The 25,849-nt window shown below is 37.0% G+C and overlaps 1 non-coding gene across 1 annotated transcript; it reads right to left on the minus strand.

The window, feature by feature from the left end:
* Positions 1 to 16,832: 16,832 nt before the first annotated feature.
* Positions 16,833 to 16,939, minus strand: LOC111539544. Its single transcript, XR_002730710.1, has one exon. It is a non-coding gene; the product is annotated as a U6 spliceosomal RNA (small nuclear RNA).
* Positions 16,940 to 25,849: the final 8,910 nt, after the last annotated feature.

The following is a 25,849-nucleotide window of genomic DNA, read 5'->3' on the forward strand; positions in this document are numbered from 1 at the left end:
AGGGAACCTGCCTTGATCTTGAAAGTTTTCAAACAGAAATTTCAAATCTTTCTTTATATCAAAAAGCTTTTCTTGTTTGTTTTAATTATTGTTGCTCCTCAATCTGCTGCTTTTTTCCTCCTAGAAAATTTTTTTGTTTGCAATTTAAGGGTCTTGGAACTATCTTCCGTCTCACATTTTTCACTCAAATGTTTGCTCTTTTGTATTTTTGCTCTATGCTGTAAGATAATCCATAAGTTTGATCGGCCAGGAATCTCAGAAGAGACTATTTTCCTTTCAAACTGTCTACTGAATTTTTAAATTTGCAAAGCATTTTTAATTAATTCTAGAATGTAAGAATTCTAATTACATGTCCTTTAAATCATCTTACTTTTTTGGTAAAGTTCCCGTGTGTCAATTCTATTATTTCTATATCAATAGAAAAACCTTTTCAACTGCTTCATTTGGCTGTTTTCATAATTTTAGTTCTTTCTCTTTTCATGAACATAGTGACATTGCACTTCTTACTCATGTAAAGTTAAGGGAGACTTGATTTTGCCATTAAAATGTGAGAAACGTGTTGCATGTAACTTCAGGGAAGAAGCTTTAAGAGCCAGTGCATATGTCAAAATATTATTTTCTCTCTATCAGAGCAACCACCATTGTTCCAGTAAGTGACTTTTCTATCACCCTGAATCTGTAGTAAGGATGCTAATGCCATGGAGAAGAGCCGTCCAGGCAACCCTTGGTGAACAGTGAACATGGAGCCTGAGTGAGAATTAATCTGATTTTAAGCTATTTAGTTTTTGGGGTCATTTGTTATTGCAGCAAAGTCTAGTATATCCTGACTTTTGAATTAGTCTGCTTAGTCTTCCTCTCAGAGCTGAAATTGTGCTTTTCTTCTCACTGTTGAGTGCTCCCACAGTAACTTGTAGAGATTAAGCTGTTGGATTTTCTCATGCAGAGGGAACCCATGAGTCAATAGAAGGGGTATATCTTATGTTGTTAGGCCAGCTGCAAATGAGCTGGTTCTTCTCCTGGAATGTGAGAATGATTTCTTTCTAATATCAAGTTTTTTATTGTACAGGTAACATTCCTCTTTTACATGTGATGACTGTAAGACATTCAGCCTTCCCATATAGTAAAACACTATGTTTAAATTGATCCAGCAGGATAGGGAAACCTGCAAAGAGCAAAAGCAACAGGCAGGAAGGTGTGGGCTCCTCACAAAATCTCAAAAGTCATCATCTCAACCCACCCAATAATTAAGGAAAACAAGTCTTCTCTGTTGCTTACTTCTTGATTATTGACCAATATATTTGAGAAGGAAGCTTTGTACCTGCTTTCTTCCTAGAACTCTCTGGGGAATGTGGAATCACAGACACACCCGCCAGGTTCCTCTAGTCTTCTTACATTGGTTACTGTGATGCTCCAGAAAGGAGTTAACAGGGATAGGTGGACAAAATGAGTGATAAATGCAGTCATCTTCACAGAATCCCCATGAAGATTTAAAGAGAATAGGAAAGATGTCAGGTGCTCAGAGAGAAATGAATGTTCTTGTTTTCAAAATAAATGGGAAATGAGAAATGGAAAAAAAAAAAAAAGACTCCAGAAATTGCTGACCTTGCTATCAAGCCTCAATACAATTTTAATATGCATATTAAATCAATTGTAGATGCTTCAAAAGAAGTGATTATCAAAATTAACACTGGTTTGCCTAGATACAGTTGCTAAGCCTGGTCAACTCAGGAAAGTACTATAAACATAAAACAATAAGCTCAGTGAAAGATTTTACTGTTTCAAGATATTCTTTTAAAGAAAACAGAGAAATGACTAGTAGTTAGATGGACTAATGGCTGGTTGAAAAAATATTTTCAAAGAATATTGATTAATGACTTCAAGTCAATGTGGAAGAAAATCTGTACAAATTGCAGAAAGTTGTTATCCTTTTCAATGACATATATCAATGTCAAGTACAATGGGAGAAATTTGGATTAACAGAAGCTTATATATAAATAAGACCCGGGAACATTAGTTAGCTACAGGGTTATAATATTGCACAAATGATATGACTGCCAAAACAGCATAGGAAATCTTACGCTGTATTATAAAGATGTTCAGAGTCTAAGAGCTAAGCCAGGTAAGAATCAGTTAGTGTAATAGATTTTTATATTGACAAACTCATACGCCTTTCTGCTAATAAAAAAAAAAAAAAAAATGGAGGCCCTTCCTGTGCAAAGACAAAAACCTGTGCCAAGACATATGACTTGGTGGGTTGGAGTGCAGGCTAGAAGTTAGCTTACCTTTTCCTCCTTTTTCAGACACTCTCACAGAGCACACAATATACATAACTACAGGGCAGCCTTGGTAACCAACTCCTATACTATACATTGCTCAGACCTCAGCTAGATTTTGCTCTGAACTGGGTATTCCTTTCTAAGGGAGACTTTCAAAATAGGATTCTTTCAAAGATGAACTGAATAGCAATTAGTCTGAAAAATAAGTCATAAGAAAAAGGATTTAAAAACCTGAGAAAGATAGGCTTGATAAGAAAAAACTCAGGAGACCATAATAACAGACTTCAACTATTTGAAAGGAAGGGGATTTAGGTTTATTCTGGGTAGATCCAGAAGGTCCAATAAGGACTAGCAGGTAGACTAAAAGTGCCTTGTTTGTGGTGAGTACTCAAACAATACGTCAAATCAAAATTATAACAAGATGTGTCTTCATTTAAATTAACGGGGTATTTTTCCATAAATATGGCAATTCAAAAATGGGATCGCTTTCTTTTAAAAAGAATAGTTTCTCATAAGTGAAGAATTAATTCTATTAGTCAAGAATTTTATAGAACCTCCATTAAACACAGGTTTAACCAGCAGAACTCTTCCAAGATTCAGTACAATTTCATAGCCTACAGTGGTTGACTATGCACATATAAGGAAATATAAGAGACACAAATAGAATTCAGATGCATTTTCTGCCTTGAAGTAGTTCGTCTTCTAGAAATGGAGACACACACGTACACAACCATAATGCTAAGCTTTAAACAATTATTTTAAGTATGCCACCAGTATACAGAATAAACCTAAACAATAGACACTACCTATTTTATTTTTATTCTCACCTGCCAGAATTGAAGCCTGAACCATCTAATAATTTGCAATACATGTTTATTCTCCTGTCTAAATGTTTAACCCCATTAACTATACAAAGCACATATTTAATCACAAGACACCACTAAAGTCTATTTTAATCTAAGGTATAAGAAAACAGACCTGAACACAGTGCCTGATGCACAATTCTCATTCATGTTTCTATATTTCATGCTTGTTAGGGATCCCATACATCTGATTTTCCCAGGAGGGTCCTGGCTTTGCCTATTGTCCAGCATAATGACTAATACCACTCCCTTCAATCTCGAAAGTATCCAATTTGAGCAGTAAATTATAGGGTCACCCTGACACTACCCTACCTTCCTAATGCCCTATGCTATACTTCATGGAATATAAAGAAAGAAATGTACAAAAGCACTAAGTGTATAGTTGAGAACTGAACACAATACTGTTATGAACATTACTTAAATGACTTTGATACAAAGCAGATTAAGATAGTAATCCAAGCAAAATACAAAGTGTGGTAGAAGGAAAGAAAACCTCCAACCAAAGACAGGAGAAAGACTCTCTGAGAAACAGATAATTTTCTTAAATCAGAAATGGGTGCTAAAATTTCAATAAGTGGAATGGTCATTCCAACCAGGATATGAAAATGCTTTAATACTCATGTTTATTCATGCATTCATTTGCTCACCTAACAAATGAGAATATAAGTAAAATAGGTTCAAGGAACACTATATTATGTATGTAACAAAATAGGGAAATGGAAATATCAGGTTAGTCGGATATTCCTTTTTTGTTGTTGTTAACAATAGAAATTACAATGGAAAGAAAATAAGAGCAAATAGGTTTCCAATGTATTTTATATATTATTGTTAGCAAATGTGATGCAGTATAACCACCTCAAATAGTCATGGTTTGCCCCTCAGAGGCTTTTTTCATTCAAGTTATTTTTTTCCTCTTTCTCCTTCCTAGGGATTTATGATTTAACAGGCTGTGATAGGCAAGATAAAGCCATTCATCATGCAGGCTTAATGTGGGAAAGTAAATTTAACTTGGTGAGCTTGATATATAAATATTGGCCTTTGTGGGAACACACAGAGCATATTTACTTGAGTGTAAAATCCAGGCTCTATACTATGTCCAACAAATTTCTTAGGTCTGAGGTACAGGGGAAGGGCCTTTAGTGCTTTAGGTTATGGAGACTGTTGATACTACTACTAGGGGTGGAAGAAAGGCATTTTGTGTATTCTAGCTTTCCCTCGCCTCTACTTTTTTGAGGACATTTTAATACCAGTACATTTTATCTCAGCATTTATATCCACATTTCAGAAAATGGAAATTAAAATGTAGTCATCTGGAAATTTCAGTGTTGGTCTTCTGTTGGTGGATTTTTTTCACACAGACTTTTGGAATGTCCCTGCCAATAACAGATCAAATGAAGATGGCATTTTATGACTTTTAAAGCTATGTCTAGACAGCTTGTTCACAGGTCATTAACCATACACCAAAAGGGCTTTAACCATTCACCAAAACCATACACCAAAAGGGCTTTAGGTGGCAGATCAGGGAACAGACACCAGAGGGGGCCAACTGAGGCTGTGTAACAAGTTACCTCAGACAAAATAGAGGTGCTGGCAGGCTGATCAGTCAAAGTGCAATGACTTCACTTTTATTCATTTTCTGCTTGTGATTTCAGCATTCTTTAGATAAAGCTGAGATTTAGAATGAGAAATTTGGAAATGTACCTACCTAATACATTTAAACCTTCAGTATTAAAAGCTACGCTTAAAATTCTCAATGGATATGTTCCAATCTTATAATTTAAAATATCCTGGGATAATTTTTTTAAATTTTAACATATTGAAAGTAAAATTGGAAGGCTGCATACATGAATAACATAACTTTCATCAGACGCAGTGCTTTATGTCAAGTCATCATCAATATCTTTTTGGCTAAGCCAAAATAGAAGCTATCTCATTGTCAGACTCAGCTAGGAAAACTTAAGTTAAACGCAAAGAATGGTAAGAAGCCAAGTTATCAAGGAATGCTATGTCATATCCCTTCTTTTCCAAACATCTCTAAAACAAGTATGTTATATCCAGTTACTAGAGATGATTCAGTTCAACTCAACAGACAATGTTGGATGTTCCCGGTACGATAGGCTCAAGGTGCTGGAGAATGAAAGTTGAATAGGAACTTCCCTCAGTAGGCTAACAATCTTCTGGTTTAGGGTATCAGACTAATACAAAGGCAAGGAGAACTATTTAAATTATTAATTTTCAATTTGCCTAACTGCTTCAACTACTATATGCAACTATAAGTACTGTTTGAGGAAGATATGTACAAATTATGGTAGTGAAGTCACCTTTAAGGAGCTTAGGAATCTAGACTATACACGAGATATAAACATAGAGAAATATGACAAGACAATACTCTATGAATCCTGAAAATACCTTGTTTAGTTCAGTTGATGATATAGTCAAAATGGTCTCCAAATTTGTCAGAGAAGGCTTCAAAGAATGAGAATGAAGGGAAGGTTGGACTCAGGAGACTAGCAGGCAGCATTCTAGGAGGTTAGGGTGAGTGGCGAAAAAATCACAGCAAAGAAATCTATGCAATTTTCTGGAAATTAAAGTAGGACAGAAAAAGTAATGAAACAAATGCTACAGTTCAGTTAAGAGGACAAAAGCCTTCAATGATAAGGGCAGAAACATTTATGGTAATGGTAAGATCAATTAAATAACTACAGCGAGGGTTAAAAAATGAGCTATGAATCAGTGTTACAGCCTTTTGATGGAAGTTTCCAATTCATAGAATCAGGCTGTTTACAGCTGTGATGGTTGACTTCATTCTCATTGAGTGTTGATGCTGAAAAGAAGACAGTTACACTGTGCAATGCACCCCAACACAAGATACTATACATACATTCCAAGAGTTGAAAATTCCAGTCCAGGGAACCCAACTGTAAATTCTTTATTCTGTGGTGGAAAATAAAATCTTTGCACGTTTTGAAAAGAAAAATTAAGGCCGGGCACAGTGGTTCACGCCTGTAATCCCAGCACTTTGGGAGGCTGAGACGAGTGGATCATGAGGTCAGGAGATGAGACCATCCTGGCTAACACGGTGAAACCCCGTCTCTACCAAAAATACAAAAAACTTAGCCATGCGTGGTGGCGGGCGCCTATAGTCCCAGCTACTTGGGAGGCTGAGGCAGGAGAATGGCGTGAACCTGGGAGGCGTAACTCGCAGTGAGCCGAGATCGCGCCACTGCACTTCAGTCTGGGCGACAGAGCCAGACTCTGTCTCAAAAAACAAAAAAAACAAAAAAGAAAGAAAGAAAGAAAATTTGAGCATACAATTAATTCATTATACACTCTAACTTATCACCCCAAGTAGATTAGTTATTTCTATCAATTTTAAGTACATTAGCGCTCTCAAGCAGCAAAACAATTCCTGTGTTATAAAAGACATCATTAGTCATGTGTATTAAGCCCTAAAATGCCAAAAATAATTCTAAGACTCTTTTAAATTGTTGGAAGACTAGAAAGTCACAGAAGTGTAACTTACTTTATTAATAACAGTTAAAAAAAAAAAACAGTGACAGGAAAAAACAGAATAAAGAGGTGACCATGTCATTTATAACTGTATCTGTTTATTTTCTTCAGGGTTTAAAAGTATCTCCGTGGGTGATAATTTCGACAACATACACACTAAGTTTTTGACATATGGCTGACAAATTACTCTGGAATAAGATTTGCAGTTTTCAAAATGCTTAGCTGAATGAGTCAGATAAGGCACATGATTAGGGGAAACCCTTCGGCATCAAAATATATTGATCTTATAATTGTTCCCATACGGATAATAATGCACAAAATAATGTGTCCAACCTACATTTAGAAGAGAAAATTTTCATTCTAGCTTTCCAAGTTGAGAATCTCTTAATTGCATTTAAAACCTTGAGAAAGTGTTCTCCAGCCCCAACTGTTTCCTCTTTTAAAATATATTTCTCTAAATAAGGCTACTAGCCTCATTTTGTTTACGATAATGGGATTAACTATTTATGGGCATAACAACAGGTTAAATACCAATCTCCATTACCTGCCAGATGAAAATAATTCAAGAAGTGCTTTTGGCATCTTTTTTTTTTTTTTTTTTTTTTTTTTTTTTGGGGGGGGTTTGCATTTTTTTTTTTTTTTTTTTTTTTTTTTTTAGTATGGAGGAAGTAACACATTATTCGAATAGTTACTGACCTTTGTCAGAATACTATCAATGCAAACCTATCCTGAAAGTAACAGAGATAGGATAATGAGATGTAGCTATTGCAAATTCAAGGTGCTGAGGGATCGAAGCGCAAAGAAAGCCTTTATAGTGGATCTTTCTGTCTGGTGGTAGCTGCTTATCAGAATATACTTTATAAAGTAATTATGTTTGTCCGTTACTTATTTATTTGTTCCCCCAATATTGTCAGGTATTTTAAGAGGAAAAGGTCCAGCAGTGTCTATATACCAAACAGATTACCAAAATAGTGAGCCATAAATCAAAAATAAGCTGTTTCCTACAAGATTTTTTTAGAGCAGTTTTCTACTCAAATAACATTGGCAAAAATAAAATAATAGGAATTAAATTAGACAATTCTGGTCATTTTTCTGCCTCATGATCGGAAAGTTTTTCTAAAAAGGCACTCTTCATCATGAATGAGTTGGGATGAGGTTTATACTGTGTCCTTCACTGTACCCAGATGACCAATTCACCATTCAGAAAGTCTTTGATCCTGTGAGTCAGCGTTATGAACATATAGAAAAGAGTTTTTGATCCATATCTTATTTTTGCCTGCCATATAGATTCCTGTTTCTGTGCATCCTTTCTCATTAGGGTATAGTCAATGATGCATGCTAAAATCAGCTCAGAAGGAATTAATTGTCTCTTCCACCATCACCCTGCCCTTTTTTCTCTTCTCTTTAGCCCTTCCTATTACCTTCTCCTTTCCTCATAAAGTGCCACTATGAGGATTCATATCATTTGTCCATAAGCCTATGATATGCTGGCATCTCTTTATGAGTGCTGATCTATTAAACCATCTTTACATTGCTGGAGATAAGAGAGCAAAGTGAAAATATTCCCCAAACAAATAAAGTCTAATGCCAGCACTGAGCTCATAGCCTGTCTTAATTAGGATCATTTATATATAACAGGTAACTTACTGAAGATATAACCTGTGTAACAATTTGTTCGGGACCTTAGTCCAGTTTTTATTTTATCCTGGACACTGTTACAGGAACTTGGTGGTTCAGTGAGTAAAAATGAATTCAGGGACTTCTATTGCAAACAAGACCTGTATGAGAGTAAAAAGACTTTGGAAATACAATGTTAATTGCAAATCATCAAATCACACTACATACAGATTACTAAGCAAGTACAATCAGTTTTTCAGTTAATTAGAAGCATAAAATGGAAGTGTTATTTTATATTTCATCATCAATCTTTCCCTATTAAAGAGATGATAAAAGTCAAAAAATGTTAATTTGTTAGATCCGGAGATCATCCCAGGATCATTGGTTTTCAACCACTTTGGAACCAAACCTACCCTCTGAGAAGGCCCCTTTCTAGTACCTCTAAAATCTACATAGGACAATATAAAAATCACTCATTATAGTCCTTTTACCTCACTTAATAGAGAATGACGCTGAATTCCAGGATATCATATGCCTTGCCCAATAACAGATGCATGGCTAGTTGAGGCAGAGGACTCTCTCCTCTTACCTCCTCCCTTTCATCTTTGTATTTCACATATTTGAGTATTACAGGGAGATAGGCTCCATTTGCCTAGGGGAATGTCTCTTCTCCTCCATACTGGTTTCACGCCCATGGTTTTTGCTGCTGTTGTTTTATTTTGCACCTACTCTCAAGGTCATATTCTCCATCTGGGTCTACTTGGCCCTTTTAGTCTCCACCCTTTGCCTCCCAGATACAGATCCCATCACTCAGGGCTACTCATTAATTTTTTATAAAACTCTGTGTGTCATTTTTGCTCACACTTACTTCACTTATTAAATGTTAAGAACAGATATTTCTCACATTCACTTTTCCTAATGAGAAAAGACTGACTTCTTGGGACAATATTACTATATAACTGTCACTTCAGGACAAAAAAAAAAAAATACCTGTTTTGACTGTTTTTTGTTTTATCCCTCTCCTCCTCTACCATTTTTAAACATTTATCCCAGTTACGTAAAAAACACACACACAAAGTGACAATACTACAATTGATGTGGTTTATATTTTTAAGTACTCCTAATCTCAGTATGGTTGGCTGTGTTTGGAATTAGTGGGCCATCCCATCTACCTGATTACCCAGACATTTCATGGGCTCATTCATCATCATAACTGCAGAAATTGCCCAAGATTTCTTGCTTAAGATTTAATAAGTCTGACCTGCTTGTGTGGATACTAATTCCCTACCAGCCAGAGGTGAGCCCAAAATAAGAGCCTTCACTACTACACTGTAAGATGAAACCTTCTTTTATTAGTCCATTCTCATGCTACTGATAAAGATATACCTCAGACTGGGTGATTTATAAAGGAAAGAGGTTTAATTGACTCACAGTTCTGCCGGGCTGGGGAGGCCTCAGGAAACTTAGAATCATGGCGGAAGGGAAGCAAACACATCCTTCTTCTCATGGTGGCAGCAAGAAGTGCAGAGCGAAGTAGGGGAAAATGTCCCTTATAAAAATATCAGATCTTGTGAGAACTTACTATCATGAGAACAGTTGGGGAAAACCACCCCTATGATTCAATTATCTCTACCTGGTCCCTCCCATGTCCTGTGGAGATTATGGGAACTACAATTCAAGATGAGATTTGGGTGGGGACACAGCCAAACCATATCACTTCTTTACCTACCTATTAAAATAATCTTAATTGTAATCATAATTATAGAGATCTACTAGTCACATGGCTTACAAACTGCATATCTGCCTTCCTTTTTTTTTTTTTCAGACTAGACGCGTTTGTTATTGACATTATGGTACCTCCTGCTTTGGGCAATGAATGCCCTGTGGCATAAGGACTAGATCAAATTAGCAAGTAGCAACATTGTTGATAATCCTGTATTTAAGAAAGTGAGAGTTGTGGTATCCTCAGAAGGTTTATAAAAGGGCAAACCATGCTTTAAAAAATACACTTCATAATAATCAGCTTTAGGAACAAAATAAAAACAAACTCAATCTATTGTCAATTTCAACAAACACAAAAAATATAACTGCCACTAATGGCAGTGGCAGCTACTACAAAAATTAAAAGTACTAAGTCAAGAAGAAAATTCTCTATATGGATAACTGTCAGTAGCACTATTTTCTGTTAATTTTTTGATGCTCCTATTCAAGTGCCTTAGCAAAAAGATAGTTTCATAGCTTAGGGGTGTTTCTTTTTTTAACCTTAATTAGTAAATTAATTATGGCTAAAACCTATGCATTGTTTACATATGAGAGAGAAATAATAATATATATTTGTTCTGGGTGTGCACAGAACTGTAAGTTCTCAGTCATCGTTAACATGAATTTACTAAGAGTACTTTCCTGCAAAGGTTTTCATCACTAAAAAAAATTTATTGAAAACCTACCATATAATCTTCACTGTTATAAGTGCTGATGATACAGCAAAACCCCACCAGAAATGGTCATAAGCTCATTTAACCAACAAATGACAATTCACCCCAGTGAACACATTTCTGAAAGCCAATCAAACAATGCAGCTGTTGGTCTCTTCCTGTTTTCCTGGGTCTCCCTGCTCTGCTCTTGAGAATAAGGTTCCTGAGGGCAAAAATTGGCTCTGCCTTCCTCACCCCATCCCTCCACTATCTACTTCATTTCCTTACTCATAGTTGGGATTTTAGTTTAGAAGCTTAATCACTTTCCTCACTATAAACCAGCTAACAATATTTACTAAAGCATACTAATTTAACGTTTGATATTCCAGGCCTGTTGCACTTTGAAAGGACCAAGGTTGCTAAACTCAAATTTAGACATTTGGGGAAAGTAGGGAGTCTATGAGTAGGTAATCCAGGCTTGTCAAACTTTATTCCCAATATCAGCAATGTACCTGGTTCCAGTGTCTTCTGAATCCAAAGAATTTCTAAAAAGGTTCATGTTTCTCACAATGGCTTCATTGTGAAGAAATTTGTGCTCCAGCAACAAATAAGACATACGTATATATTTAGATGATCAATGTAAAGAAGTGATTGCCTAATTTACCCTTGTCCATTTATATGTAATAATAACATTATGAAACTACTCTCTCATCTATCCATTAAATTTCTATTATCTGAAGTGTAATTGTTATTTCATTGAGATATCGCAAAGACAGTACCTGTTTTATATGTTGTTGCTTCCGCAGTTTGAAACATGCAGCCAAATTTGGCTTTTTATTTCAGAGGGCAAAGGAGATGGAGAAGTGATCAACACTTATTAAAATGTCGCTTAGGGCGAGATCCTTTGCTGTATATTCTATTTACATTATAAGATTCATAATCAAACCTATTTTTTCATTAACTCATTCAATTCATTCATTTATTCAATAAGTTCTTATGAAGCATTTGTGATGTGCCAGGTGTTCTAGCCACCAGAGATAAAACAGTGGATGAGATAGACTTAGGAGAAATGTATCTATTAGAATGATGCTTGTGAAGGTGGTATCATCATCCCTATTTTTCAGATAAAGAAATGAGGCTCAAACAGCTTAAATAACATGTCCAAATCATATAGTTCACAAGTCTCAGAGCCAGAATTCAACCAGGCAAGCCATTACGATGATAAAACTAAACCCCTTAACCTGAGAAAAACAAGAAATGGGGAAAAGATTCCCTATTTAATAAATGGTGCTGGGAAAATTGGCTAGCCATAAGTAGAAAGCTGAAACTGGATCCTTTCCTTACTCCTTATACGAAAATTAATTCAAGATGGATTAGAGACTTAAATGTTAGACCTAATACCATAAAAACCCTAGAAGAAAACCTAGGCAACACCATTCAGGACATAGGCATGGGCAAGGACTTCATATCTAAATACACCAAAAGCAACGGCAACAAAAGCCAAAATTGACAAATGGGATCTAATTAAACTAAAGAGCTTCTGCACAGCAAAAGAAACTACCATCAGAGTCAACAGGCAACCTACAGAATGGGAGAAAATTTTTGCAATCTACTCATCTGACAAAGGGCTAATATCCAGAACCTACAAAGAACTCAAACAAATTTACAAGAAAAAAACAACCCCATCAAAAAGTGGGCAAGGGAATATGAACAGACATTTCTCAAAAGAAGACATGCATACAGCCAACAGACACATGAAAAAATGCTCATCATCACTCACCATCAAAGAAATGCAAATCAAAACCACAATGAGATACCATCTCACACCAGTTAGAATGGCAATCATTAAAAAGTCAGGAAACAACAGGTGCTGGAGAGGATGTGGAGAAATAGGAACACTTTTACACTGTTGGTGGGACTGTAAACTAGTTCAACCATTATGGAAAACAGTATGGCGATTCCTCAAGGATCTAGAACTAGAAGTACCATATGACCCAGCCATCCCATTACTGGGTATATACCCAAAGGATTATAAATCATGCTGCTATAAAGACACTTGCACACGTATGTTCATTGCGGCACTATTCACAATAACAAAGACTTGGAATCAACCCAAATGTCCATCAGTGACAGACTGGATTAAGAAAATGTGGCACATATACACCATGGAATACTATGCAACCATAAAAAAGGATGAGTTTGTGTCCTTTGTAGGGACATGGATGCAGCTGGAAATCGTCATTCTCAGCAAACTATTGCAAGAACAGAAAACCAAACACTGCATGTTCTCACTCATAGGTGGGAACTGAACAATGAGACCACTTGGACTTGGGAAGGGGAACATCACACACTGGGGCTTATTATGGGGAAGGGCGAGGGGGGAGGGATTGCATTGGGAGTTATACCTGATGTAAATGACCTGTTGATGGGTGCTGACGAGTTGATGGGTGCAGCACACCAACATGGCACAAGTATACATATGTAACAAACCTGCACATTATGCATATATACCCTAGAACTTAAAGTATAATAATAAAAAAAGTATTAAAATAAAACAATGTAATCTTTAAAAAAAAAAAAAAAAAAAACTGAACCCTTTTTGCTACCAAACTCTTCCCACTTCCATCTAGTAATTTCTACTCAAAGTACAATCCCCAGACCAGCAGCAGCAGCAGCATCACCTGGGAGCTTGTAAGAAATGTAGATCTCAGGCCTCTGTCTCTGTAAACCTTCTGAATCAGAACCTGCATTTTTAACAACCCTCAAGTGATTCGTGAGTACATTAACACTTGCACACGTCTAGGCCAAGAAAGTCTTTAGCTAGGTAAATGAAAGAAAACAAAGAATTAAAATATTTTGTTGGCCGGCGCAGTGGCTCACGTCTGTAATCCCAGCACTCTGGGAGGCGGAGGTGGGAGGATTGCCTGAGCTCAGGAGTTCAAAACCAGCCTAGACAACATGGCAAAACCCTGTCTCTACTAAAAAAGAAAAAAAAAAAACTTAGCCCGGCGTAACAGCGGGCGCCTGTAGTCCCAGCTCCTCAGGAGGCTGAGGCAGGAGAATTGCTTGAACCCAGGAGGTGGAGGTTGCAGTGAGCCGAGATCACGAGATCATGCTACTGCACTCCAGCCTGGGCAACAGAGTGAGACTCCGTCAATAAAATAAAATAAAATAAAAAATAAAAAAAGAAAGAAAGAAAGAGAGAGAGAAAGAAAAGATTTTGTTAAAACTACACTAAAGGAGTTATGATTCTTTAGATAAAATATGTAGGCTGAGCCTTCCAGTTTATAACCTAGCTTGGTTAATAGTTTATACACTTGTACTCAGTGAAAAGCATACATACACACATACACACATACCCAAAGCTACAATGAGACCCTCAGATCTCACATCAACTTTTGGAATACATTGACTTTAATATATCGGTTTGCTTAGTCTTCAGAATATGCCAGACATATACCATTTTTATCCTACTTCAGGTAAATCCTCTTAATTAGAATGACCTCATATTCCCTTTATGCAGCCATGCTGACCTATATGTTTTTCAAGATCCAAGTTAACTACTACTTCCTCAGGCATTTACTCATCAAATTTTTGAAAGCCTCTTATGCTTAAAAAAGGTCACTTACAAGAGGCCTGGGCTTTTGAAACATGTCAGTCATTTGCAAAACTTCCTCTGCAGGAATTTATTTCTACCCCTAGCCTATGACTTTCAGTAACCTCTGTCCATCTTGCTTCTTAGAATCTGACCTAATCTGACACTGGTTAATGCCCTTCTCCTCTGTTAGTCACAGGTTCCTAGCTTTAATTGTGAAAGATGTCTCCTGAACTTATAGTGCCTGAGACTTGGATCTGTGTGGACTTTCCCCATCATTCTGTAATGTTCTAGTACCTTCCTGGACCCACTTATAACTTCTTGTCTAAAAATAACGTACCAACTAATCAACCAAAAAGAAAATCCTCTTTGAATGCTCTTTGAATCTTGGTCCTAAAATATGACTCCCTGCATCTTTAATGTCTAAAGTCACCAATAAACTCTAAGTCACCAAAGCTAATAACCACTTTCAGCAGGTTATAGTATTTTAAAGTATTATTCTTCCCACAAAATTCCTTCCTCAGACCCAAAGAGCTCTTTTTCAGAATGCATGAGTCACTCTTGGGGAAACCAGAAAACAAAGACTACAAAAACACTATGCTATTAAGTTCAGAAGCTACTCTTCAAAATGTACAAACCATTTGTACAAATGAGTAGAACAAGAGGAAGGAAGAAGAAAAGCTATATAAAAGGAAGGTATGAGAACCAGAAATCAGTATTCTCTCCTAAAGCAAGTACCATCCATGGCCAGGGGCTGTAAGACCATGTCACCCAGACATATTTCTTGGATACCACCAAAGCCCTTCAACCCACAGTGAGCAATATGTTAACGGTTGATGTCCACTTGTCCTGAAAGTTTGCTCCTTGCCCCATCTGCCCAACTGTACATAGGCAATTCTTTATATTACAAGGAAGATATCAACCCCTGAAGATAAGAGAGTTCTTGAACAGGCAGTAGCCTGATGAGAAGACTTCCCTCACTTGCTCGAGGTAGGACTGGATGAAGCCCGCTCAAGATTCCCCCTTCAAATCATGACAATTTTGGAATTCAGAACCAGTTTTATTTTCTCAGATTAGTTACTCTCGAATATGACTTCATTGGTTGCTTATCCTTTTTAAGGTATTTCCTCTTATTCATTGATCTTTCCTCTAAAGTGTTGGCTATTTCTGCTTCCCCTCATGCCCTACTTAACTATTTCCAAAGCATCAACCCATGGTCTTCTAGTTCCTCGTTGTCTCCTTCAAAACTCTTCTCCTTTGCCACTAGGGCACTATTTCTCCAAATTCATCAGTTGTTGGTTTTTCATTCCAATCTCTCTCTTCCTTTCCTTTTGTGTTTCCATAATCTACTTGATTGATTCAAAGGTGAAATTTGAACAGTCTAGGTTACAGATCAAAAGGACCAAGTAAGAAGTTGGATAAACAAACATGAGTCCTACACTGAAAATCTTACACTTTGGGTATAGACCTCAATTGTACCAACCACATGTAAAATTCAAACAGTCTTAGCCTTCAATGCTAAGATAGATTGGAAAATTGAAGTAATTAACTGGGCAATTTAGTAAAATAAATAAATAAATTCTAGCAATCGAGAGAAAAAAGGCATTTAAAAAAAAAAGACTAAAGGCATCCAGGTTGCCATTCTACATTGATCAAATTGACGAGAAAATTGCTCAATTCTCTATTTCACATTTCCCGGTAAACACAGTGAAAAATGTCCAGATGACTGAACAATTTCATAAAAGTGACTGAAGTATATACATTACATTCAGGCCTTACTACAATCTACGTTTGTGCAAATGCCTCATGTGTAGTATCACGGAGAGATGAGTCTGCATTTGCATAATGACTTCTGCCAGCAGTGGCCCTGTAGGTAGCACTTCAAGAGTGAAAAGATAAATGTTATACCTCTGTCAGCAGCTGAAAGCTGGGTTAGGTTGTCCTTGGAGATTTTCTAGGTCTAGTATAGAGTACAAAGTTGGTTTTTTTTTTTTTTTTTTTTGGTTTTTTTTTTTGTTGTTGTTGTTAAAGGCTATCTCATATCCCTTTAAGGCAGGATTCCTACATTTTCTCAAATCAAAACAGGTATTTGGTGATTCTCTAGATCAGCGATTTGAAAATTTTTCCCATAAAGGGCCAGGCAGTAAACACTTTAGACTTTGTGGGCCACACAGTGCCTGTCACAACTACTACTCAACTTTGCTGTCAGAGCAGGAAAGGAGCCATAGACATTACATAGATGAAAGGCATGTCTGTGTTCCCATTCAAAAAACAAAATGAGTGAAAAAAAAAAAATGAGTGAAGGCATTGTCCTATGTTTTGCTAAGTAGGTGTGCCTGTGGAACATAGTTTGCTGACTCCTGATTCAGACTCTAGAGTGTAAATCCCTTCCCTTCATTGAGTTAGAAAAGCAATTAGTGATCATCTTAATACCACGTTTGTTATTAAGATCATCATAACTATAACTCCCATTTTATAGATAAAAAAGATAAGTTTGCATAATTGGTAAGCATTTGGGCTGGACTTCAGAACAAATCCAATTTCTTTTTTTTTTTTTTTAAATATGGAACGCTTCACGAATTTGCGTGTCATCCTTGCGCAGGGGCCATGCTAATCTTCTCTGTATCGTTCCAATTTTAGTATATGTGCTGCCGAAGCGAGCACCAATTTCTTTTCAATAAAGCACAGTACAACATCAAAAATAAAGCATTCTAATAGTAGTTCAATACTGTAGTGGAAGTGGCAAAAAGAGCAACATTGAATTTAAAGGAATAAAATTAAAAGAGTGCAAATTAAATGTGTACAATACTAACAGGAGTTTTTTGGAAAAAAAGAAATATACCTGTCAATAGATACTCTGACATGTCTGCCATGAACCACATTTATTTATCTCTTAACTAAACTCCTTTTATTGCCTGTACCACGTTACTGGACTTGGCAATTTTGTTTTAATTCATAGATAAAAGCATCAGGGTAATTCATAGACACAGGGCATCAGTGACACAAGGGTGAACTTTTTTGAACACATATTTCCCATGTTTAGAAGTGGATTTTATATGTGAATATACTTGAGTACACAACAGATAGAGATAATTCAGAACACTTGATAGAAGCAGTTAAACGGTTTAGAATCATTTCAGTGATATTATTTTCTTGTCCGAGCACGTATATTTAAGCATATTCATTGGTTAAAAACAGTTTAAAAATTCAAGAGAATATTTTTTATTGTATTTAATATACATTGTTTTTAATAAATACAATTTGTAACTTAAGACTTAAGATATATACATACTAAAATAGTTTTTTCCTTGTTCCAAACATTTTTCATTAGTTGCTACTGCCTCAGAGTTTTTCATGAGTTACTGCTAATTATTTGAGTAGCACTTGGATTTAGCAAAACAAAAAAAAATAATTTTGAAATTGTTCTATTCAAAATGAGTACATTGGCAAAAAGCAAACATGTTTCTTGAATTTTTAAGCCCCTCTAAATTTATTAATATTCAAATACAAATAGTATTTTCAAATAGCAAAGACACTGTTTATAGCATTCCCTTTTCTTTGATCCATTGGGTAGATGATGCTGATTCATCATAACCTGCCTTCTCCTCCTTAGGCACGCAGGAGTCTCCACTTCCTAGCCACCTGGTAGTCAGTCAAGCCATGTGATCAGTTCTAGCCAATGAAATGTGAGCAGAAGTAAGATGCATCACTTCTGGGTTGAGGCAGTGAAATGCCCTGGGTGACCCCCCAGTCTCTCTCTTGCCCAGTTTTGGCACATGTGGAAGAGGCTGTGTTGAGATGGCAGAGCCACAGACTGAAGTTGCATGAATTACTGAATTACCAAGTAGAAGAAAGCTTCTCTGGAGAGTCTCCTGGGCCCTTACCTAGGGCCAGCATCATGGGCATGCCACCTATGTGATCACCCAGGACCCTGCACTCGGATGGGCTCTGTGCTTGGCTTAATGCTCTGCAATCACTGTCTCCACAAGTTTTAGAAAAGAGGCCCAATATTTTCATTTTGCACCAGGCTCCACAAATTTGTACCCAGTGCCCCCCAGAGCACAGACTTTGCAGGAATTTTCTGTGAATGTGTTAGCCACTGAGATTTTGAAGCTGTTTGCTTCTGTAACATATACCTATCTTATCCTATCCTAACTAATACAATCCTGAAACCCTTCAAGATTCAGCAAGTGTAGCCCTACTCCAAGAGGCTTCCCTAAATACCCTTCCATCCCCTGGAGACAGTTGCCTTCACTGGGTGTTCCCACAGAACTATTATCTACTCCAGCATAACACACAATTTATTCTAGTTATTTGCTAACCTGTCTCCCTAAGGTGGATAATATGGGATCATTTCTTTCATATGCATTTCAACCCATCTGATGTAACTTCCTATGTAATAGAAACTAGAAAGACAACAATTACATTCCCCGGACTTTTTTGCAGATAAGAAGGCAGATGTGTCCTATGTGTTGCTAAGTAGGCGTACCTGTAAGAGGTTGGATATGAAAAAAAAAAAAAAGGCAACACAAGGTCACAGTTTCACTTTGGGACACTAGTTCTTCTTGCAAGTGTGGTGTTAAAGGAGTTTCTTCTTTTGTGGCAGCTCTGGCAGAGGGTTTTGCTCAATACTGTAAAGCAGTGGGACTTCCCTTGGAGAGGTGATTTGGCATTTCTCCTGGCTGCTCTTGTATCTGGCTATGTGGCATTTAAACCCGGTTTCCAGGCCAGGTGCAGTGGCTCACACCTGTGATCCCAACACTTTGGAAGGCTGGGGTGGAAGGAAAGCCTTCCAAGGACTTCCAAGCTGCAGTGAGCTATGATTGCCCCACTGAACTCCAGTCTAAGGGACAGAGAGAGAACCCTGTCTCTTAAAACAGAAACAAACCAAAAAACTGGTTTCCTAGGCCTTCCAAAGACTTTGCTAGCTAATCAATGCCCTCAAAAGAAGTTTTTTCTTTCTTTTTGGCTCAAAATGGACTCTGTTGTCTGCAAAAATAATAAAAACCTACGCTCCCTACTCTTCCCAACTAAAGTGAAAGGTCTTTGATGGCAGGGACTGAATCTTATTTTTAATATTACCTTTCCCTCCCACTACCCAGTCACTTAAGACTAACTTACTGTTTTGGTACATAATAATGGCTCAATAGATATTTTAAGAAGAAAAGTAGGCAGGCAGGCTAGAAGGAAAGAAGAAAGGCGTGGTGATTAATCTTATGTGTCAACTTGACTGGGCTAATGGATGTCAACATAGCAGGTAAGCATTATTTCTGGATGTGTCTGTGAGGCTGTTTCTGGACGACATTAGCATTTGAACAGGTAGACTGAGTAGAAGATTACTCTCCCCAGTGTGAGCAGGCATCATTGAGGGTCTGAAGAGAACAAAAACTCCCTCTGAATGTAAATTAGTTTAACCATTGTGGAAGACAATATGGTGATTCCTCAAGGATCTACAACCAGAAGTACCATTTGACCTGGCAATCCCATTTACTGGGTATATACCCAGAGAAATATAAATCATTTTACCATAAAGACACATGCACACGTATGTTTATTGCAGCACTATTTACAATGATAAAGTCATGGAATAAACCCAAATGCCCATAAGTGATAGTCTGGATAAAGAAAATAAGGTACATATACACCATGGAATACTATGCAGCCATAAAAAGGAATGAGATCATGTCCTTTGCAGGCACATGGATGAAGCTGGAAGCCATTATCCTCAGCAAACTAACACAGGAACAGAAAACCAAACACTGCATGTTCTCACTCATAAGTGGGAGCTGAACAATAAAAACACACGGACACAGGGTGGGGAACAATATACACCAGGGCCTGTTGTGGGATGGGGGACGAGGGGAGGGAACTTCAAGGACAGGTCAATAGGTGCAGCAAACCACCACGCCACATGTATACCTGTGTAATAAGCCTGCATGTTCTGCACATGTATCTTGGAACTTAAAACAAAATAAAAAAAAAGAAAGAAAATATTTATATGCTTGAGCCGGGACCTCCTTCTTCCCCTTCCTTCAGACATCAGCACTCCTGGTTCTCAGGTCTTCAGACATGGACTGGGATCTACACTATTGGCTCCTCTGGTTCTTAGGCCTCAGGGTTTAGATTGAAACTATACCCCCAGCTCTCCTGGGCCTCCACTTGCAGATGGGCTATCATAGAATTTCTCAGCCTCCCTAATTGCATAAGCCTCATAATAAATCTCTTTCTATATACCTCTAAATATACTCTATTGGTTCTGCTTCTCTGGAGAAACCTAATACAGAAGGGAATCATTCTTTCCATTCATAGAATTGGAATACAAACCTGTTAATATATGAACCTCATATTTTAAATAAATGATAAATGTAATACATTACTCAAATACATAGGAGTTTAGTGTTACAGCTACAAAAATTGAATACCCTGTAAGACCTGGTGGAATTTTCCATGTGCTATAGTATAAAAGTAAACGTGCATTTGCTGCATTTGAGTGTCTATAAGCAATCTATTTTAAGATGCCCTTTGCTGCCAATCTACTTCCCAGATAATAAAATGCTTTAAAAAATAAAAATTCTACAAATGTAAAAAATTCTGTGCTTTTCCACAATTTGCAAGCCAGATTTTCATCAGGCACAGATGTATTACATTACCCACAATGGGGTAAGCTGCAGTTCTAGTTAGGGAAGGAAAAATTGTCAAACTGATTCCAATTTAAACCTATCTCTTCACCTAGGGTTCCTCAGAATTTTTTCCACAGTCCTCTTGGGTGGTAGCAATGCCTTGAGCCATCCTCAACTTGAAAAAAAAAAAAAATTAAGTCAACAAATTCAGCAAATGAGTTTTAAAAATTGGTGCTCCTTGGGCAAATGCACTCTTTGCTTCTCCATATGTTCTTTTCAGTGTGGAATGTAGTACTACTTTATATAGCATCAACTTCTTATTTGTAATTGTACAGTCACTGGAAAGTAGGTCAAGACACACTGCAGCTTTCCCGTTTCCAAATACTATATGCCATGTGTGGCATGTATAAAAGTTGAGACTTATAGGGGTTGAAGTACAGGAAAGGAAGAGAAAACTACCAAGCAGAGGATAAAAAGAAATGCAATATATTTCCTTCTATTCCCCTTCATAAATCTTCATCTTCTTTCCAACAAGATCTAGGAAAATCACAGTTTCACTATGGGACAGGGATGCTCATTACTGAAGTTCAAAACCTATGAAAAATTACAGTGAAAAAATCACTCACAACTGATTTATGGTTAAATTGAAAGAAGTGGAAGTGTTGGACCAATCACCTGCTTTTCAAGTACCTTTCAATCTCAAACCCACTCTAAAAGCTTGGCTCCAATCTGCTTCTATAATTAGAGTACCAAAACAAGAGGCATTAATACCTCCAACAGATCATTAATCATTCCAGCTACTTCATGATGGAGGCCACAGCCATGGACTGGAGGCAGGGTTGAGCAAATAAAATAGTCATTGATCTCTATTTGTAGACTAGAGCAAGACAGTTCACTCCACGTGTGTTTGCTGGTATCAATCACACTGGAATTGCTACATAGACCATCAATAACAAACCCATTCCACTTTAATGACCTGTAACAGTGATAGAAACTATGAGTGTTTCTCAGTAATAAGCAAAGCAAGATCCACTTTAGGTGCCTACATTTGGTTACTACTTAGTCCTCACTAGGTGATTAAACAGCAACTATTCATTGTCTCCTACAGCTCCAGCACTGATACGAAAAGTCATGTGTATGTACTGAATGACTCCACAAACTGCCTCCTGGATTCTCTTCAATCCTGCATGAGTCAACATCTTCTGGAGAGCAGTAAAACGTCATTAATATGAAGTGTTTGGGGGTAAACTTTTGAAACAATGAGAAAAAATAGTAATTATAAATTTGTTTTCCTTAAATAAGTGAGGTTGCTTTCCTTTATTGGGCTGTTAGAAATATCTGAAGATTAGGCGCCAACAGATGTGGAATCAACCCTGGATCACCGACTTTGAACAGAAAAGTAAACCTCTGTGTACCCTATTTCCCTCACCTGTTCACTGCTGATCGTAATACTTGTCCATCCCCCTTTATAGGATGACTTCGAAGATGATAGGATTTAAAACCTATAAAGTTCCTTAGATAAGTTGAGAGCACTATGGAAAGGTAAACTTCCACTAAGATGAGAGAAATAACATTGGAGTATTTTAAGGGTCTGTATTAATGAATATTAATATTAAGGATCTGTATTAATGAATATTCTTATAAGAATAACTTCTTTTAGTGTATTACTAGTTTATCTATAAGTGGATGTTTAGATATCACTTGAAAATTATCTTAATCATTTCCAATTTGCCACATTTGACTCATCTAATTTATTAGGTACTCTCTCAATACATAGTAGCAGTGCTTCACTTTGCCAAAATAGCCCGCTGTTATCCCCATGCCAAGGTCACCATTTGCATTTTCCATAGATAAATCCTGCACAAGAAACATGTGGTCCCCTGAAAATACTAACCCTGTGAACCCTCAAATTGTCGTCCCACTCTCCACGTATTGGTAGAACAGGTTGAGTGAAGCCTCGTTTTCAATCTTTTGTTATCTACCTTGTGACTAGTAAGGGTAGAACAGAGCCATGCATATAGAAATAAAGTCTGCTTCTGGTTCCAATAGTCTAGGTGCCTACATGGTACTGATATGTTACTAATCCAAAAAAAGTTCTAGAAAACCTTTAAATACTTTCTAAACACCTTAGAGCAATGCTGTCCCATAAAACTTTCTGCAATGAAGGAACTGTTCTTTAATCTGCACACCCAATATGGTGGCAGCTAGCCACATGTGACTGTTGAGTACCTGAGTGAAGTGTAAAGAAGGAGCTTCATTTTTTTAATTAAAAAAAATTAAGTTTAAATATCCAATAGCCAAAGTAATTTAAATTTAAATAGATGGCTAATGGCCATTACATTAGTACTGAAGCTTAGTCTTTTCCCAGCCCAATTCCAGTTTTGTCATTTTCTTTATGAGACCTTAAAAGTTACTTGCTGTGTAGGAGCCTCATCTGCAACCCAGTGGTAATAGTAACCACTGTGCACGGTTTTGTGAAAATTAAATATAATTTATTAACTGCCCAGAGTAGGCATTCAGGCAGTTATTATCCAACATTCTCTACTTACCTAATCCTTATATCACCGTTGAGCATCACTTCCTCCAGAAATCCTTAGCTGGTCTTAAAATTTGGCCTAAAGCCCTTTCTTAATCCATTGTAATACACCTTTATTTCCTTCATTTAATTATCTGCATTTTATCACTAAACCTTGGCCTTCCTATTTATCTTTACATTTCAAGCATCAATGTCTAGAATGAAGCAACTCAAAAAATTTCTTTAAAGCCTCTTTTAGAAATTTCCAATGTATCCCAATATTCTATACACTGTAGGTTTTTCCTTCAGTTATTATAGATATGATAGATAAGAAATGACTAGGAAGTATTATCTCTATTCTTATGACAGAGAAACTAAATCTGGCTACTTGTGAAAGTCAAATGACTCAATAAAAACAGATTCATGGTAGAAGCACCCCAAGTGGATCTGTTAGGTCTAAGATGGAAAGGAGGAGCTAAGCAAGTCTAAGAACACTAAACTGGGTTCTCCTACTCACTTTTCAAAAGAACAGCAGACACTGAAATCTTCAAATGACCCTTCACTGCTTAGCTCCAGAAGACACCAGATCCTCATATCCAGTCACTTTTATACCTGGATTAACTATAATGTTGACAGTGGTAACACAGTGACTGTATGCTGGGAGTCCTGTTACAACCAATAAAATCCATACTGACTAAGCCTCCATTGAGAACATGGTACTCTTCTGGTTCAGACAGAAAACAAGCCACAAGGCTAAACACTTCTGTGGCTATGTGTCAGTTATAACCATAGAGGAAGAATCAGATTTCTGATTTCTGTTCTTTTTTTTTTTTTTCTTCAGAAAGACATTTGAACTTGGAAGATAGCAAAATGTTAGCCCAGTGTTTAAAGGAATGATGGCCATTCTAAAATGCCCTAGTATAGATCTACACACACGATTTCACATAATAATATGATAACTATTATTATTATTTCATCTTCATGAGACTCAGTTTCCATATCTGCAAAATGGTAGTAATAGTATGCACTATACAAGTTTGTAGTAAGGGTTAAAGATAATGCATTAAGTGTCTGGAAGAGCTACTAAGGCTATTTTTATTCCATATTCTATACCTATGTAATTCCCACAACACTTCTTCCACAAATCCTAGCCTGGTCTCAAAATCTGGGAAAGGACCCTTTCTATGAGGACCCAAGGCATCTGCAATTTCTCTATTTAAATATATTTTTCTTTCCATTAGACCTTCACCACAATGTTTATCATTGTATCTCTGGAATCAATGCCAAGAACACAAAAGGAAATCACCATTTATTGAAAGAATGAATCAGTGAAGGAATGAATGCTTATGCACTAGCCGTCAACAGAACACATGTGGGAATAATTTGCTTCTACTAGTTAGGGCTTATACACTTTTCCCTTTCAGAGTAGTAATTATCTGGTGTGGTAGGCAGAATAATGGGCTCCAAAAGCTGTACATATCATACTCCCCAGAACCTGGGAGTAAGTTAGGCTACATGGCAGATGGAATTAAGGTTGTTAATCAGCTGATCTTAAAACAGAGGAATTAACTTGGATCATCCAGATGGGCCCAATGTCCTTGAAAGGGGGAAAGGATGAAAAATGAGTTGAGTCAAAGGTCATAGTGATGAAATAAAAGGGGAGTTTGACCTGCTGTTGCTGACTTTGAAAAGGAAGGGGGCCATGAACCAAGGACCATGGGTGGCCTCTTCAGAGTCTGCAAAAGGCAAAGGAATGCATTATCTTCCAGAGCATGGGTGTCCAATCTTTTGGTTTCCCTGGGCCACAATGGAAGAAGAAGAATTGTCTTGGACCACACATATAATACACTAACACTAATGATAGCTAATGAGCTAAAAAGAAAATAGCATTTTAAAAAATCTCATAATGTTTTAAGAAAGTTTACAAATTTGTGTTGGGCCACACTCAAAGTCGTCCTGGACTGCATGGGGCCTGCAGGTTGGACGAGCTTGCCCTAGAGCCTCCAGAAAAGAATGCAGACTTGCTAGCACCTTGACTATAGCTCAGATGAGACCCGTGTCAGATGTATAACCTACAACACTGTGAGATAATAAATTTGTGTTATTTTAAGCTACTAAATTTGTGGTAATTTGTTTCAGTAGCAACAGAAAATGATACACTTGAGTAGTTTTAAAAGCGTATTAATGCTGCGTCCCCCTCACAGAGATTCAGATTCAGTTAATCTGAGGTGTTGCCAAGGCATCAGGATTTTTAAAAATGCTGCAGGTGAGTCCACCGTGAAGCAAAGCTTAAGAATCATTCAATTATTTTCCTATATTTGGATATTTAATATCACTCAAACACAGGCATACAAATCTGTCGAGAAAAAAAAAAAAAATCAACCAAGTACCATGCTCAGGTTTAGAGAAAAAGGGGGTCGAGCAAACTTAATGCTTTTT

The sequence above is a fragment of the Piliocolobus tephrosceles genome, chromosome 2, assembly GCF_002776525.5.
Source record: "Piliocolobus tephrosceles isolate RC106 chromosome 2, ASM277652v3, whole genome shotgun sequence".
Lineage (NCBI taxonomy): Eukaryota > Metazoa > Chordata > Mammalia > Primates > Cercopithecidae > Piliocolobus > Piliocolobus tephrosceles.